The sequence below is a fragment of the Chlorocebus sabaeus genome, chromosome 12, assembly GCF_047675955.1.
Source record: "Chlorocebus sabaeus isolate Y175 chromosome 12, mChlSab1.0.hap1, whole genome shotgun sequence".
In the NCBI taxonomy this organism is placed as follows: Eukaryota; Metazoa; Chordata; class Mammalia; order Primates; family Cercopithecidae; genus Chlorocebus; species Chlorocebus sabaeus.
The window spans coordinates 81,098,015-81,113,976 of NC_132915.1; the positions used below are offsets into that span (position 1 = coordinate 81,098,015).

The following is a 15,962-nucleotide window of genomic DNA, read 5'->3' on the forward strand; positions in this document are numbered from 1 at the left end:
GAGACTGGTTTTTTCTAAGATTAGCAGTGTAATATTCTCAAAACTGGAAATAAACTAGCAGTACCCAATGAAATTACAATAATCGGGCTATTAATTCTGCAGACCAGAAGGAGAAAGAAATGAGAGCTTAATATTAAAACTTTCAAATTTTCTCCACCCTTATTAGCACTTCTCAGACTTCCTTGCTGGCATTACCAATAGTAGAATATATTGGACCTTGTTTTTGTCACACATGTGAAGGTTTATTTAACTTGAAAGTCCTTCCCAGTTCATGTGGATTGGAATTGTAACTAAACACCTTGTCACGTGGTTCTCATTGTGGACAGGCACACATAACTTTGCAAAGAATAATTATTATTCCAGTGTAGATATTTTGCCCAGACTTTCAAAACATAGACTATAGATCTTGAGACACTAAAAAACTTGTTTATGATTTTTAATCAGCAAAAGAATGTATTCAAACTTAAGACATGGAAAAGAGCTCCTTCTCTGGAAAACAAGAAAACAAAGCATTTGAAAACCAATTTCTTTTTTCTTTGAGCTATATTTAAGGTCTATGGTTTTAAAAAGTATGATACAAAAAAATCCTTTTTTTCTGTACTCAATAGTCTAAGTATCATATGACATACTTTAAAGATAGAAATTTTTGCTTTTTGGAGGAATTGAAAGTGTTTCCCTGATGTCATCAGGACCATCACTCTGGCCAAATCTTTTAAAAGTTCCTATGACATCCAAACATATGAAACTCAAGGTAATACATCAAAAGAGATAAGACTGTAGGCTTAATTCTTATGATATGTGAGTTATATATGAGCAAAAAGATGAGTTTGAATTCTCCCTTCCACCCACTATCCTAGTGACCTTGAGCTATTAATGTCTATGCACCTGTTTACTCATCTGCAAAATGAGATAAAAGTATAATCTGTTTCATAGGATTACTGAAAGAATGAGATAATGCATGTAAACCACATAGCATAGAGTAAATGTTCAAACATTGTTATCAATGATTAGGATTGTCAATGTGATTGAGATGCCAATAAGTAACATAGCTCACTATGAATGCATCTGATTTCTCTTGCTAGCACCACTTGCCTGCCTGGCACATAGTCACACAATATTTCCTTCTAAAATATTTTATAACAGCCTGCCAAAGGGATGAATTTTAAGCGAGATCCATGTTCTTTAATGGCCAGGAATGTCATGGTTCCTCTCTATTCTCTTTGATCTAACCTCATTTCTTTCCAATATTCAGAAACAACAAGAGGAGGAAAGAATGAGAACCCTTGGTCACGAACAGGAGAATGTTTTTGAGGATTTGGAAATTGGGGAGCATGAGACTTTCTCTTGGGGGAGTTGAAACAGGGGTAACATAAATTGACATACAAATTCAGCCTAAGTGAGAAGAAACAAATCTCAATTTATGTCAACCATTGGCATATAATATAAAGACCAGTCTAGCAGCTACTTTTTACCCTTACAACATGTCATCGTGCCTTCAGCTTTTTCCAGCTCTTTAAGGCAGACTCCTTTCATGTGCTAGCTGTATTTGAAAGGCAACAGTGAACAGAAAGCAAAATTAACCCAGTATATTACAAACCAAGAAATGATGACAACAAAGAAGGTAGCTGCTATACTGCTGGAAGACTGGAAGGGCATCTTCAGGTAAGGTCAGTGGATCCTGAACTACTTTGTAGCCTTCATCCAAATCCTGTCCAAAAAGGAAGCTTCAGTACCTTCTGTTTTCATGTATCAGGCTTGATAAGTGTGTTTTGTCAATTATTATCAATGGCTGACCTTGACATTAGAAAATGTTGTTTTTCAAACTGAAAAGAACCTGCAAAGCCGCTTCTTTGTTGTACTTCCTCGTCCTCCATAATTATGCCCTTTCACCTCTGTTTTTTTCTTTCTTCTTCTTCTCCTTTTACTGCAGGATTTATAAAATCCTCTGAAACATGTTGTTTCCAGATGTAGGTCCCAAGTGCCCTGTCATTTACTTCCTGTCCAAGCACTGAGCAGATGGAATTACACAAGTTCAGCTGTATGAAACCACCCTCTAATGCCTTCATTAAACTCCAGGATTTTAAAGAGTCTGTCCAGTTCCTGGCAGGGACCTTTCCATACTTCCACCCCGAAAGCTGTAAATTACTACCTCATTAAACTCAATTGTAAATGATTAGGTGTCTGGAATGTACTTTCCTCTCCCTGCAGCCTCCTTGGAGAAATTACTACATTGCAGGCCTCCCTACTGAACTCAACACATTAGTCAAGCAATGCAGGGTTTGAGTAGCTCACACAGGAGGAGGTTTTATTTGTGTTAGGGTATTAAAACTCTACTATCATTTAGTTCCAAAAGTGGAAGATTTGTGATCTTCCATTTCCCATTGAGCAATCATTCTTTTAACAAGAGAAAGCTGTAATTAACAGACCTTTTTCAAGAATTCAGTTTTCTTCCTGCCACACAGGCAGTTGGAACTACGGAACTTTTGTTTTTTCTGAACATCAGTGAGATGATTTAACATTTTTTAAAGGCTGCAGTTGCTGCCATTAATTTCCATAGGTAAAGATCATCTGGGAAATATTTAAACATTTTTTTGAAACAAAGAGCAACAAAAGGTAACTCAAGTTTTCAATACCTGTTCACCTAATTCTCATTTTTTGATGAGGTTTAATTAAAAAGAAAAAAACTTGCAGAATCTGGAAAGGTCATGGGGAAAGGGTTGGAGAGAGAGAAAGGAGAGGAGGGGCTGTCACATTAAATAAATAATCTAGCCTAAGTTCCCAGCCTGGCTGCCATCATTTTAGCAGAAAAGGTAAAACTAATATTCCCCAAGGGACAAAAGCTCAGAAGGTCAGTTCTCTTTCTTATGGAGGCTTTTAGCTCTTTAATTCATTGACTTAGAGTCTTAAGATTTTCCTGATGCTTATTTTTGGGCTTCTCTGCCACTTGTTTCACTATAGATTGACTAGAGTCAATTAGTTGTGCTTCACTGTGTCTCCGGAATATAGGTAAAGATAGTGACTTACATGGAGAAAGAAAATGAGGGCTATGAGCAAAATGGTTTTCCTATGATCAAACAAGTATTAGCAATACAGTAAGTGTTGAAGCAGAGAGTTCTTGCCAACTTTGAAGAAGATTTTCGGAAAGAGATAAGGAAATGGAGCATGATTAATTCCTAACTCAGCCTGTGAATTTGTTGGTGGGTGTTGCAGATGATCATTAAAGAGATTCCTTTATATCTGGACATGGAAGATAAGGAGTGGGCTAATAGCTTAGGTGTCCATTTTTCTACATTGATTGTATGTGGAACAAGAAATAGTTCAGATGAAAGTTGCTTGCCAGGGTGCTCTTTAAATGGGATAATTGGGTATAACTATAATTGGGTTAATTGGAATAAGGTATAATTTTATCTTAGTTCCTGGCATTGTAACTTGGAATAGATGGTATTATATGAAAGAGGTAAAGGAGCTGTTTCCCCAAGGAAACAAAGGCTTATGGTGCTACCCGGGTGATAAGGTGTGATACAGAGAAGGGAGGGTACAGGCTCCTCCTTTGTGCCTACAACATAGCACCGCTTTGATTTGGTGAAAACTGAAGCAATTGCGGTATCTCTCAGGCACCCCAAGGGTCTGGGGATTTGGAAAATCATCTTTTAGCATTATCATCAATGTTGTCATGGTAGATACCAGGTGCACTGATGCTTAGGAGATTTCATGAATGTCAGACTTTCAGAAGGGTGGGCAGGATGAAAGAATGTGAGCTAAAGAAAAGACACCAAACAAATAACCAAATACGACGTGGTTATTTGAAAGATTCAAAAATACTTCATTGTGGGCAATTCATTCCTTGACTAAGTTTTAATTCATGTTAAATTTTTCATTTAAAAGCCTAATAGAGAGTAGCACCAGCAGAATGGCAGACTAGAAGGTGCCAATCTTCATCTCCCCCACAAAAACAACTAATAACTATATGCCAGTGAAATTGCTGAGAGAGCTCCAGAGTAGAACAAAGAGGTAGCAGAAACTCAGTGAAGCAAAAAACACCAAAGATGACTGTGTAGAAAACACCCTGCTTGCACTACTCCATTCTTCAGTTGGGATCAGCTCAAAGCCAGAAGGGATTTCTTCTGAGGGGAAAAGGTAAGCAGGAGGACCCCAGTGGCCCTCATCACCACGCAGATACCTGCAGGCTTCAACACCCTGCAGTTTTTGCCAGTGCTGAGCCCAACTAAGGGAGCCAATGCTGTACCCCACCCCTGATTGCCTGAGTAGGCATAGTACCTCTCCATTTCTGGGGTCTTGCTGTCACTTCACCTTACCACCTGAAGCCTGGGACACCCAGCACCCCACTATCCCTAGGCCCAAGTTGCTGAAGAGCAACTCCATCCCTCTGGGCTCAAGTCACTGCTGGACCCCACCCCATGGGACCTGCATTGCTGCTGCACCCCACCATTCTGGGGTCTTACTGCCACAGCACCCCAACCCACCCCCACTCCCAGGGCCTGAGATACTACAATACCCTGCTTTCCCAGGAACTAGAGTCTTTGCTGTACTACCGCATACCCTGGGACCTAAGTCATCACAGCACCACTCTATCCCTTGGGCCATACCACTGCCGCACTCTGTCCCCACAGTCTGAGCTACTGCTGTATCCCCTCTCTCTGGGCTTGAGATGCACACCCCAAAGTCCTAGACCCCAGCTCTGTAGGTGATGTGCATAAACCCATGCCTCTGTGAGTGCACCAGTATCCCAAGACCCAGGTGCCACACCTGTTCTGAGCACCTGTTCTCTGGCCTGAAACCACTGCAGCCTCCTGAAGCCCACACCAGACCCAGTATCAAGAGGGAATCCCTCAGCTAGGACTCTCTCCTGTGAGGAATGGTATAACAGAAGGACCACAACAACCTTCCTTCTGGGGACTCCAACAGCCCACACTGTTATTGCTGCCATTACAAACACCTGCAGCCTTGGCCACTGAGGCCCTCATAGTCTTTGTCAATGCTGACCTCAACGGGGAGCAATACATGGAGACTATACCTGCACGCCCTCTGGAAACAAAGCTGCCACAGCCTCACCCAGCTTGCAGTCTTTCACTTAGGTGCAGATGAAAATTGATTCCCACCAAAGCCAGGCTGTAAAGTTTGGAAAAGGTGACTGATCTATCAAACATGCAGACATCAATGCAAAGCTATAAGTCTTGCTTTTTAAAAACATTTTTAAAAAGGAAGGAAAGAAGGAAGAAAGGGAGGGAGGGAAGAGAAAACGCCACCACGAAGGAACACAGTAAAAACCCCCAAGAAATCAAGATCTATAAATTGCCTGAAAGAAATTTAAATAATTATTTTGAAGAAGTTCAGCAAGATATAGGAGAACACAAATAGATAACTCAATGAAGTCAGGAAAAAATATGTAAAAAACACTAAAGATTCAACAAAGAGATAGAAATCATTTAAAAAATTGCCAGACAGAAAATCCTGGAGCTGAAGAATACAGTGAATGTAACCAGAAATGCAATGGAGAACCTCAACCACAGACTAAAGCAAGCAGAAGAAACTGTGAACTTGAAGACAGATATTTTGAGATTATCCAGTCAGAGGAGATAAAAGAATGAAAAAGATGAAAAGAAATGAAGAAAGCCTATGGGACTTATGGGACACCATTAAGCGAATCAGTATATGCATTATGAGATTCCAAAATAGAGAAGAGAGAGAGAAGAAGAGAAAGCTTAAAGAAACAATGGTTGAGTTAGAATGGCAATCATTAAAAAGTCAGGAAACAAGAGATGCTGGAGAGGATGTGGAGAATTTTACACTGTTGGTGGGAGTGTAAATTAGTTCAACCGCTGTGGAAGACAGTGTGGTAATTCCTCAAGAATCTAGAACCAGAAATTCCATTTGACCCAGCAATCCCATTGCTGGGTATACAACCAAAGGATTATAAATCATTCTACTATAAAGACACATGCACATGTATGTTTATTGCGGCACTGTTCACAATAGCAAAGACTTGGAACCAACCCAAATGCCCATCAATGATAGACTGGACAAAGAAAATGTGGCACATATACACCATGGAATACTATGCAGCCATCAAAAAGGATGAGTTCATATCCTTTGCAGGGACATGGATGAAGCTGGAAACCATCATTCTCAGTAAACACAAGAACAGAAAACCAAATGTCGCATGTTCTCAGTCATAGGTGGGAGTTGAACAATGAGAACACATGGACACAGGGAGGGCAACATCACACACTGGGGCCTGTCAGGGGGTGGGGGCTACGGGAGGGATAACACTAGGGGAAATACCTAATGTAGATGATGGGTTGATGGGTGCAGCAAATCACCATGGCACGTATATAACTATGTAACAAACCTGTACATTCTGCACATGTATCCCAGAACTTAAAGTATAATACATTTAAAAAGAAAAAAAGAAACAACGGCTGAAAACTGCCAAAATGTTGGGAGAGATATGAAAATCCAGATCTATGAAGCCCCAAATTCCCTAAATAGATTCAATCCAAAGAGATCTTCACCAAGACACATTATCATAAACTTTTCCAAAGTCAATGTCAAAGAGAGAATTTTGAAAGCAGCAAGACAAGCAACATGTCACATACAAGGGAATGTCAAGAACTATACCTGCCAAAGCTGTCTTTCAGAAATGAAGGAGGAATAAAGACTTTCTCAGAAAAGCAAATGCTGAGGAAGTTCATCACCATTGACTTTCCTTAGAAGAAATGCTAGAGAGTTCTTCAAATGAAAATGAAAGAAGGCCGGGTACGGCACTCTGAGAGGCTGAGGTGGGCAGATCACTTGAGGTCAGGAGTTGAAGACCAGCCCAGTCATCATGGCAAAACCCCATATCTACTAAAACACAAAAATTAGCCAGGCATGGTGGTGCATGCTTGTAGTCCCAGCTACTTGGGAGGTTGAGGCAGGAGAACCTGGGATGCAGAGGTTGCAGTGAGCTGAGATTATACCACTGCACTCCAGCCTGGGCAACACAGCAAGACTCCATCTCAAAAAAAAAAAATGAAAGGACACTAATTACTAACATAAAAAGACATAAAAGTATAAAATTCACTGGTAAAAGTAAACGTATAAATGCAGAATACTATAATACCATAATGGTGGTGTTTAAATCACTTACAACTTTGTATAAAGGTCAAAAGACAAAAGTATTGTAAATAATGATAGATACAATATTTCCTTAATGGAAAAAATATGTTAATTGTGACATCAAAACATAAAATGAGGATGGAACAAAAATGTAAAATTCTTTTATCCGTTGATGGTAAGTTGTTATATGCAGGTAAAAGGATACAAAGACATAGTTAGAAAAATGCATAAGTCTAGAGATATATTGTATTATTAATATAATATTGTATTGCACATTAATAATATTGTATTGTGTCCTGGAAATTTAAGAGAGTATATTTTAGATACTCTTAGCACAAAAAAAGAGTAACTGAGATGATGGATATGTTCATTGGTTTGACTGTAGCAATGATTTCACTGTGTATATCAAAACATTGTTTCGTACACCTAAAATATATAGAATAAAAAAGAGTCTATGAAAATATTAAGGAGTTCCCTCTCACCTCAGGAGGAGAACAAAAAAAAATGGTATGAGGCAGCTTTGATTACTAATGATGTAAATTTTAAAATATATTCATAAGCCATTGATATGTCTCTGTGAATTACCTCTTAAGGCATTTTTCTATTTGCTTTTTTCTTGATTGATAAGAGCTTTTTATATGTTAAGGGTGATAACACTTGTGTATCATTTATTTTGCAAATACACCTACTTTGAAGTTGGACTTTCAAATTTGTAATAATTTTGAGACAGAAAAATTCTATTTTTATTCTCCTTTTTCATTTTTTCTTAATTTTATGCTTAGAAATATTTTACTAATGTAAGCAGAGTCTGTTTCTGTTTTTTATTTTTTGCATCTCTTGGTATGTTCTCTTGTATTTGTAAAATATTTTCTCTTGTAGCTTCATTTTTCAAATTAACTCCTATATAATCTCTTTTTGGATTACTTGGTGAGGAAAAGCTCTAACTTTTTTAAATAAATAGGTATTTTATATGTCTTAAATACACATTACTCTACAAATTTTGAGAGGAAATAATCTTTATCACAAACTAAAACCCGTTTTTTGAGTTTCTATTCTGTTTACCAAACTGCATTGGTCTACTCTGTGCAATACTACAGTGTGAAATTATAGTATGCTCTAAAATTCTGTGATGCAAACATCACCTTGCGATTCCTTTTCTCCCCGACAATTTAATTGCAGAGTTTTACTTCAAGTAAAGTCAGATATAGAATGTTGACAGACTATTGCTCTCACCAAAACAATAGAAAAAAATGAAGTAAAATGAATATTTTTAACACATTGAAGGACTATGAATGCAAAGAATTAAAGACTTCCAAAGAGGGGCAGCCCTTCTTGGGTGAACACAGACTATGAACTGCTTTCCTCCTGGGACCACTTGCTGAATTTAGGCAGAAAGAATCGTCTGGGGTACGAAAAAAAACAGTTAAACTTTTAACAGCCATGTGAGTTGGCATAATGAAACAGAACCTTAGAAACCCCAAATGCAGAGCCAGCAGAGCCTTCCTGCCACCAATTATCATAGACTTTTGCTCAGTGTCTTACAGAAGCATTTGGGAAGCCGGAGGCAAGACTAAAAAGTGATTAGAGAGCCAAAGTCTACAAGAAGGAAGGGCCTATTATATACATAGATAAGATTTCACACTCAAGAAATCTTGAAAACAAAGGCAATCTGAAACTAGATCTCCAAATCAGCCCCAATCCTATTAAATTCCTTATTGGATCAAAGCAAAAAGCCTCCCATTTTCATTCTAGCTGCCTGATTAGAAGAAAAGATATGCCCTTTCTGGAAGAAATAATATTTACTTCCGTCTCTATGGTTTTTATTTATTTTTATTATTTTTTTCTTTTTTTGAAAATGGAATGCTTCACAAATTCGCATCATTCTTGCACAGGGGCCATGCTAATCTTCTTAGTGTATGTTCTGCCAAAGCGAGCACAAGTCTCCATGGTTTTTAAACACAATAAAAAGTTACAGCTCAGGGCAAAAATATGGAAAATGTAACTTTTGTGCAAAAGAAAAATATAATCTATATAAGGATTACAGATAACCCAAAAATGACTGTAAAATCACTACTAAAAGTGTCTCTTAAAATTAGAGCAAAAAATAGATCTAATGGATGAAAAACTTGATAATTTCAACAGAGAAATGGAAGTACTGAGATAGGTATTATAAAATATTTTAAGTTAATGCATATGTTAATTAGCATGATTTAACCATTCCACAATGTATATATATATCAAAATATCATGTTCGTACACCATAAATACATACAATTTTTATTCATCAAATACAAATAAATAATTTTAAGTAATATTTAAAATTAGACATTCATTAGATGGACAATACCAGGCTAGAAGGGAAGCAGAAGAAATGCCGAGTGAACTTAAAGACAGATCAATAGAAGTAGAAATTAGAACAGAGAAAAAAGAACATTAAAAAAATTGAGAGGGAGAGAGTTATGAGATAAGACCTGAAATTAACAATCTTCAAAGAGACACACAAGCCAAAACAAAATAAAGAAGAAAATTCTGCCAAGCATTTAAGAAATACCAGTTCTACACAAACTTTCAGAAAATAGAAAGAGTACATTTTGACTCATTCTATATGGCTCACATAACCATCATACCAAAATACGACAAGACTATTTAAGAAAAAGAAAAATCATAGACCAATATTCCTCATTAACATAGATAGAAAAATCCTATGCAAAATAATTGAATCAGTAATATATTTGAAGGATAATATATCATAAACAAGTCTAGCTACTCAATGAATGCAAAGTTGTCATAACATTTAAAATCAGTCAGTTTAATTCACATCAAATGATTCAGAAAAATAAACTACAAAATGTTATCATTGGATAGAGAAAAATTATTTCATAAAATTTGACACCTTTTTACTTAAAAGGATACTCTTAACATGGTAGGTATAAGGAAGAACTAAATCTATAAAGGTTATCTACTAAAACAGTGGTACAGCTAATAGGAAATTTAATGTAAATATTCACTATTATTGTTTCTATTGACCATCATACTGGTGGTTCTACCCGTTGAAATAAGGCAAGAAAAAGAAATAACAGTTCTAAGCATTGGAAAGGAAGAAGTAACGCTCTGTACTTGACATGGTTATGTGCATGGAAATTCCAAAGAAATCTATAAATAAGCCGACAGATTTATTGACAAGAAATAATATGTGAATTTTAGCAACACTGCTGGTTATAATGTAAGCGAACAAAAATCAAGAGTATTTCTGAACACTAGCCGCAGCAATTGGGAATAATTTTTTTTAAACATTAAATACAAGGGCATCAAAAAGTATAAAAACCTAGGGTGGGAATCTAATGAAAATTATACAAAGCCTCTTAACTGAAAATTATAAAACATCACTGAATAAAATTAAATAAGATCTAAATAAATGGAGAGATTATCATGCTCATGAACTGGAAGACTCAATGTTGTTAATTTGCCAGTCCTCTCCATATTGCTCTAAAAATTCAACATATTCCCAGTCAAAATATCAGCAGGCTTTTATTAGTAAAGATATACAAGCTGATTATAAGGTTTATATGAAGATGCAAATGACCTGATATAACCAAGAAATTCAAGAACAGCAATGCTGGAGAACTTACAATACCAGGTTTTGGTAGTTACTACAAAATTACAATAAACAAGGCGATGTGCTATTGTTGTTAAAGCTAGGCAAATAGATCAAAGGAACTAGAGAAATAGACCCACAAAAATATGAGCCTTTGATTTCTGACAAAAGCACTGTAAACTATAAAACATGACTGAATAAAATTAAATAAAATCTAAATAAATGAAGAGATTATCTTGCTTATAAACTGGAACTTAATTTTTTTTCTTTTTTATTGTACTTTAAGTTCTATGGTACATGTGCACAACGTGCAGGTTTGTTACATATGTATACATGTGCCATGTTGGTGTGCTGCACCCATTAACTCGTCATTTACATTAGGTTTATCTCCTAATGCTATCCCTCCCCCCTCCCCCTCCCCCCACCCCACAACAGGCCCCAGTGTGTGATGTTCCCCTTCCTGTGTCCAAGTGTTTTCACTGTGGAACTTAATTTTTAATATATGGTCCTGGAACAACTAGACATCTTCCCCCACCAAAATTAATATTTATCCATTTCTTACATCGTACACAAAAATTAATTCAAGGAAGTATCAGAGATTTAAATGTGAAGACTAAAATTTTAAAGCCTCGGTAGGAAAACATATGGGAATATCTTTGCAACCCTGGGGTGAGAGATTATTTATTGGGCAATATACAAAAAGGACTAGCTTTAAAAGAAAATAGACTGAATCAAAAATGATACCACTCATCAGAAAGTCACTTCTCATCAATAAAGCAAACAGGCAAGTCACACACTGGGGTAAAATATTTACAATACATATGCCTAACAAAAAAAGATCTGTGCCCAACATATATATTTTTAAATACCTGCAAATCAATAAGGAGCAGACAACTAAAACAAGCAAAAGACTCCATCTGTCACTTCACAAGGCAAAATGTTTGAATAGAAAGTAAACAAATAAAAAGATAGTCAATGTCATTATTCACCAGGAAAATGAAAATTAAAATGATGGGATACAATTTCACACAAGCAAAATAACTAAAGTTAAAAGACCAGCAATAGAAGTGCTGATGAGGATATAGAGCAACTGGGTTTCATATACATTGACGGGAGAGGGGAAAGAAAAACAGTAAAATCACTTTGGAAAGATGTTTGCCAGTTTCTAATCAAGTAAACATTCATCTATCCTATGACCCAGAAATTTCACTCCTATGTATATACTTAAGAGACTTGAAAGTATATAGCCACAAAAAGACGTACTCAAGAATGTTTATGGCAGCTTTATTTCCAAAAGTCCAAAATTGGAAATAACACAATGTACATCAAGAGAAAAATGAATCTTCAAGATACGGAGTCATACCATGCACTGCTACACAGCAGTAAGAAAGAGCAAATGATTGATACGCACAGCTACATGGGTGATGGTCAAAAAGAGACATGAAAGAGTATATACTATAGGCTCCCATTTTTATGCAATTCAATACCAGGCAAAACTAATTTATGGTGGTAAAGGTCATAATGATCTCCGAGTTGGGGCTGTTGATTAGCAGGGAACATGGGGGAACTTTCTAGGAATGTGAAAATGTTTTATATCTTGTGTGGTAATCACAAGGGATATACACATTCATAAAAATTCACTGAGCTATAAAATCAAGATTTGTACATTTTACTGTATCAATTACCTCAACATAGACAACGCTAAAAATCTTTATTGTACATATTATTCTGTATTCTTGACTTCCTGCACTTCCAAAAAAATTTGGATAGGCCCAAAATATTCATAGTGGGTTTTTGCCTGAAGTTACGTTAAATATATAAATCAACCTGAGGAGGATTGTTAACATACTGGATCATCCTATTAGAAACATACTGTGTCTCCATTTATTCATTTTTATTTGAGTCTCTCATTGTTTTACGTTTTTTTCCTTAGCTAATCTAGAATTGGTATTACATAAATTTTAATTATATATTTTTCCATAATACTTACCAATGTTGTTCTCATATAGAGGAAAATATCATTATCTCTATTATTTTCCTTCTAGGATTTTGTGTTGTCATTTTTGTTTACATTCAAAATATCACTGAGAAATGGTAATATTATAGACTTGTTCTTGGCTAGAACTGTTAAAAAACTACCTTTAAAAAGTAATGAAAACCAGTGTTCCTGTCCTCCTTGTGGGCTTGGTACGATGTTAGTGTTATGAGAGAGTGCTGTTTGCTACCATGTTAATTTTCCTTGTTTTGTCATGGTTGGATATACAATTTTGCATCTCTAAGTATTAACAAATACTTATAGAACTTATACCTATAATACTAGTATTTTGGGAGAGGCCGGGAGTTCGAGACTAGCCTACTAAAAATACAAAAATTGGCTGGGCATGGTGGCACTTGGCCTGTAGTCCCAGCTACAGGCTGAGACATGAGAATTGCTTGAGCCTGGGAGGCAGAGGTTGCAGTGAGCAGAGATTGTGCCACTGCACTCCAGCCTGGGCAACAGAGCAAGACTCTGTCTCAAAAAAAAAAGTATAGAAAATGTATCTCCAGAATTTATAAAAATGTTCAAATTTTTTTCCTTTGATCTAGTGATGCCATGATACATTGCACTAATAGTGTTTATATTATTTCATATTCTTAGATATCATTTTTAACATAGTTCTACATTTGGTTTGTAAAATATTGAGGTAGTATTTTGTCTTTATATGGTAAATACAGTTTTATTCTTGTCTTTCATAAACATTTTAGGTAGTTTTTTGCCATGTAATTGGAAACATAGAATTTTTTTCCTGTAGTAAGCATTTTAGCAAGTTTTGCCTCGGTGATCATAAATGTAGAGTTTTAATTTTGTCTGTTTTAAAGCCAAAATTAACAAATGGGATCTAATTAAACTAAAGAGCTTCTGCACAGTAAAAGAAACTACCATCAGAGTGAACAGGCAACCTACAGAATGGGAGAACATTTTTGCAATCTACTCATCTGACAAAGGGCTAATATCCAGAACCTACAAAGAACTCAAACAAATTTACAGGAAAAAAACAAACAACCCCATCAAAAAGTGGGCAAGGGATATGAACAGACATTTCTCAAAAAAAGACATGCGTACAGCCAACAGACACATGAAAAAATGCTCATCATCACTGGCCATCAGAGAAATGCAAATCAAAACCACAATGAGATACCATCTCACACCAGTTAGAATGGCAATCATTAAAAAGTCAGGAAACAACAGGTGCTGGAGAGGATGTGGAGAAATAGGAACACTTTTACACTGTTGGTGGGACTGTAAACTAGTTCAACCATTATGGAAAACAGTACGGCGATTCCTCAAGGATCTAGAGCTAGAAGTACCATATGACCCAGCCATCCCATTACTGGGTATATACCCAAAGGATTATAAATCATGCTGCTATAAAGACACATGCACACGTATGTTTATTGCGGCACTATTCACAATAGCAAAGACTTGGAATCAACCCAAATGTCCATCAGTGACAGACCGGATTAAGAAAATGTGGCACATATACACCATGGAATACTATGCAGCCATAAAAAAGGATGAGTTTGTGTCCTTTGTAGGGACATGGATGCAGCTGGAAACCATCATTCTCAGCAAACTATCGCAAGAAAAGAAAACTGAACACCGCATGTTCTCACTCGTAGGTGGGAATTGAACAATGAGATCACTTGGACTCGGGAAGGGGAACATCACACACCGGGGCCTATTATGGCGGAGGGGTGGAGGGATTGCACTGGGAGTTATACCTGATGTAAAGGACGAGTTGATGGGTGCTGACGAGTTGATGGGTGCAGCACACCAACATGGCACAAGTATACACGTTATGCACATGTACCCTAGAACTTAAAGTATTAAAAAAAAAAAAAAAAAAGTCTGTTTTGTCAGATTTGGGTATCAGTGTTAAGCTAGCATTGTATAGTAAATAACAAAACTTTCTTTCCTCTTGTAGACTCTGGAATATTTCATGTGCCATGGCAAATGCCAGTTATCAGAAGATTTGAAAAAAACTCATAAAAATGACTCAGGTCTGTATCCATCTTGGAGAAAATTATTTTGCAATGTTTTGTTTTCACGCTATATATTTAACTTTATCGGCAGTTTCTCCGTCTTAATTTCTGCTTCTATAATTTTTTCTCTTGCTTTCCTTAGATTAATTTGAATATTTTCTAACTCTTTGATGAGTGTTAGCTTAGTTTCATTCCTCCTTATTTAATTAAAAAAATGCACCAAGAGAATATATTCTGGATATATTTTTAGTTTCCAGCATATAAGATCTGATATCCAATATCCTCGTGATCATTTTTCAATAATCTCGAATTTGGGTTTTTTCCTACTTAAGAAAAGAGGCGTATTTGTTAGAAATCTTGTTCAGTTGCTATAGATGAGAGGTCCTAACTAACAGTGGCTAAAATGAGGTATACGTCCATGCAGGCAGTCTAGGGCTGAGGGTGCTTGGTCTTTTTCTTCTTTGCTGTACCCACAACAGTTTCCACAATAGGCAGTTTCCCGTCGTGATTTCAGATCACTCTTGTAGGTCCTAGCATCATAACCACATTCTATCCCACAGAAGCAGCGTAAGGAGGAAGAAAAGGATTTGCAAAGTGTAAGTTGCAAACATCACTGCCACCCGCCACATTGACCAGAATTTGATCGCATGTCCACGTCTAGAATCAAGGGATCCTAGGAAATGTATTCTTTCACTGGTTGACCGTGGGCCCAATTAAAAATTCTATTATTATTATTATTATTATTTTTTTTTTTTTTTTTTTTTTTTTTTTTTTTTTGAGACGGAGTCTGGCTCTGTCGCCCAGGCTGGAGTGCAGTGGCCGGATCTCAGCTCACTGCAAGCTCCGCCTCCCGGGTTTACGCCATTCTCCTGCCTCAGCCTCCCGAGTAGCTGGGACTACAGGCGCCCGCCACCTCGCCCGGCTAGTTTTTTGTATTTTTTTAGTAGAGACGGGGTTTCACCGTGTTAGCCAGGATGGTCTCGATCTCCTGACCTCGTGATCCGCCCGTCTGGGCCTCCCAAAGTGCTGGGATTACAGGCTTGAGCCACCGCGCCTGGCCTAAAAATTCTATTATTATATAAAATGACAGCACAGATAAGTAGAGAACTATCAGTATCTTACACAGTTTTAAAAATATTTTCTATTAGCTGTTTTGTTTATTTTAAATTTTTCTTTTGTTTTTTCTTAGAGACAGGGATTTGCTCTGTTGCCTAGACTGGAGCGT

General features: G+C 36.8%; 1 long non-coding RNA gene across 2 annotated transcripts in view; it reads left to right on the forward strand.

Moving 5' to 3' along the window:
- Positions 1-15,962, forward strand: part of LOC140712976 (uncharacterized) — a 110,405-nt gene that overhangs the window by 65,078 nt on the left and 29,365 nt on the right. For both annotated transcript variants that reach the window (XR_012094860.1, XR_012094859.1), the window contains exon 3: positions 14,680-14,755. This is a non-coding gene — a long non-coding RNA (uncharacterized lncRNA). The remainder of the gene's footprint in view (positions 1-14,679; positions 14,756-15,962) is intronic.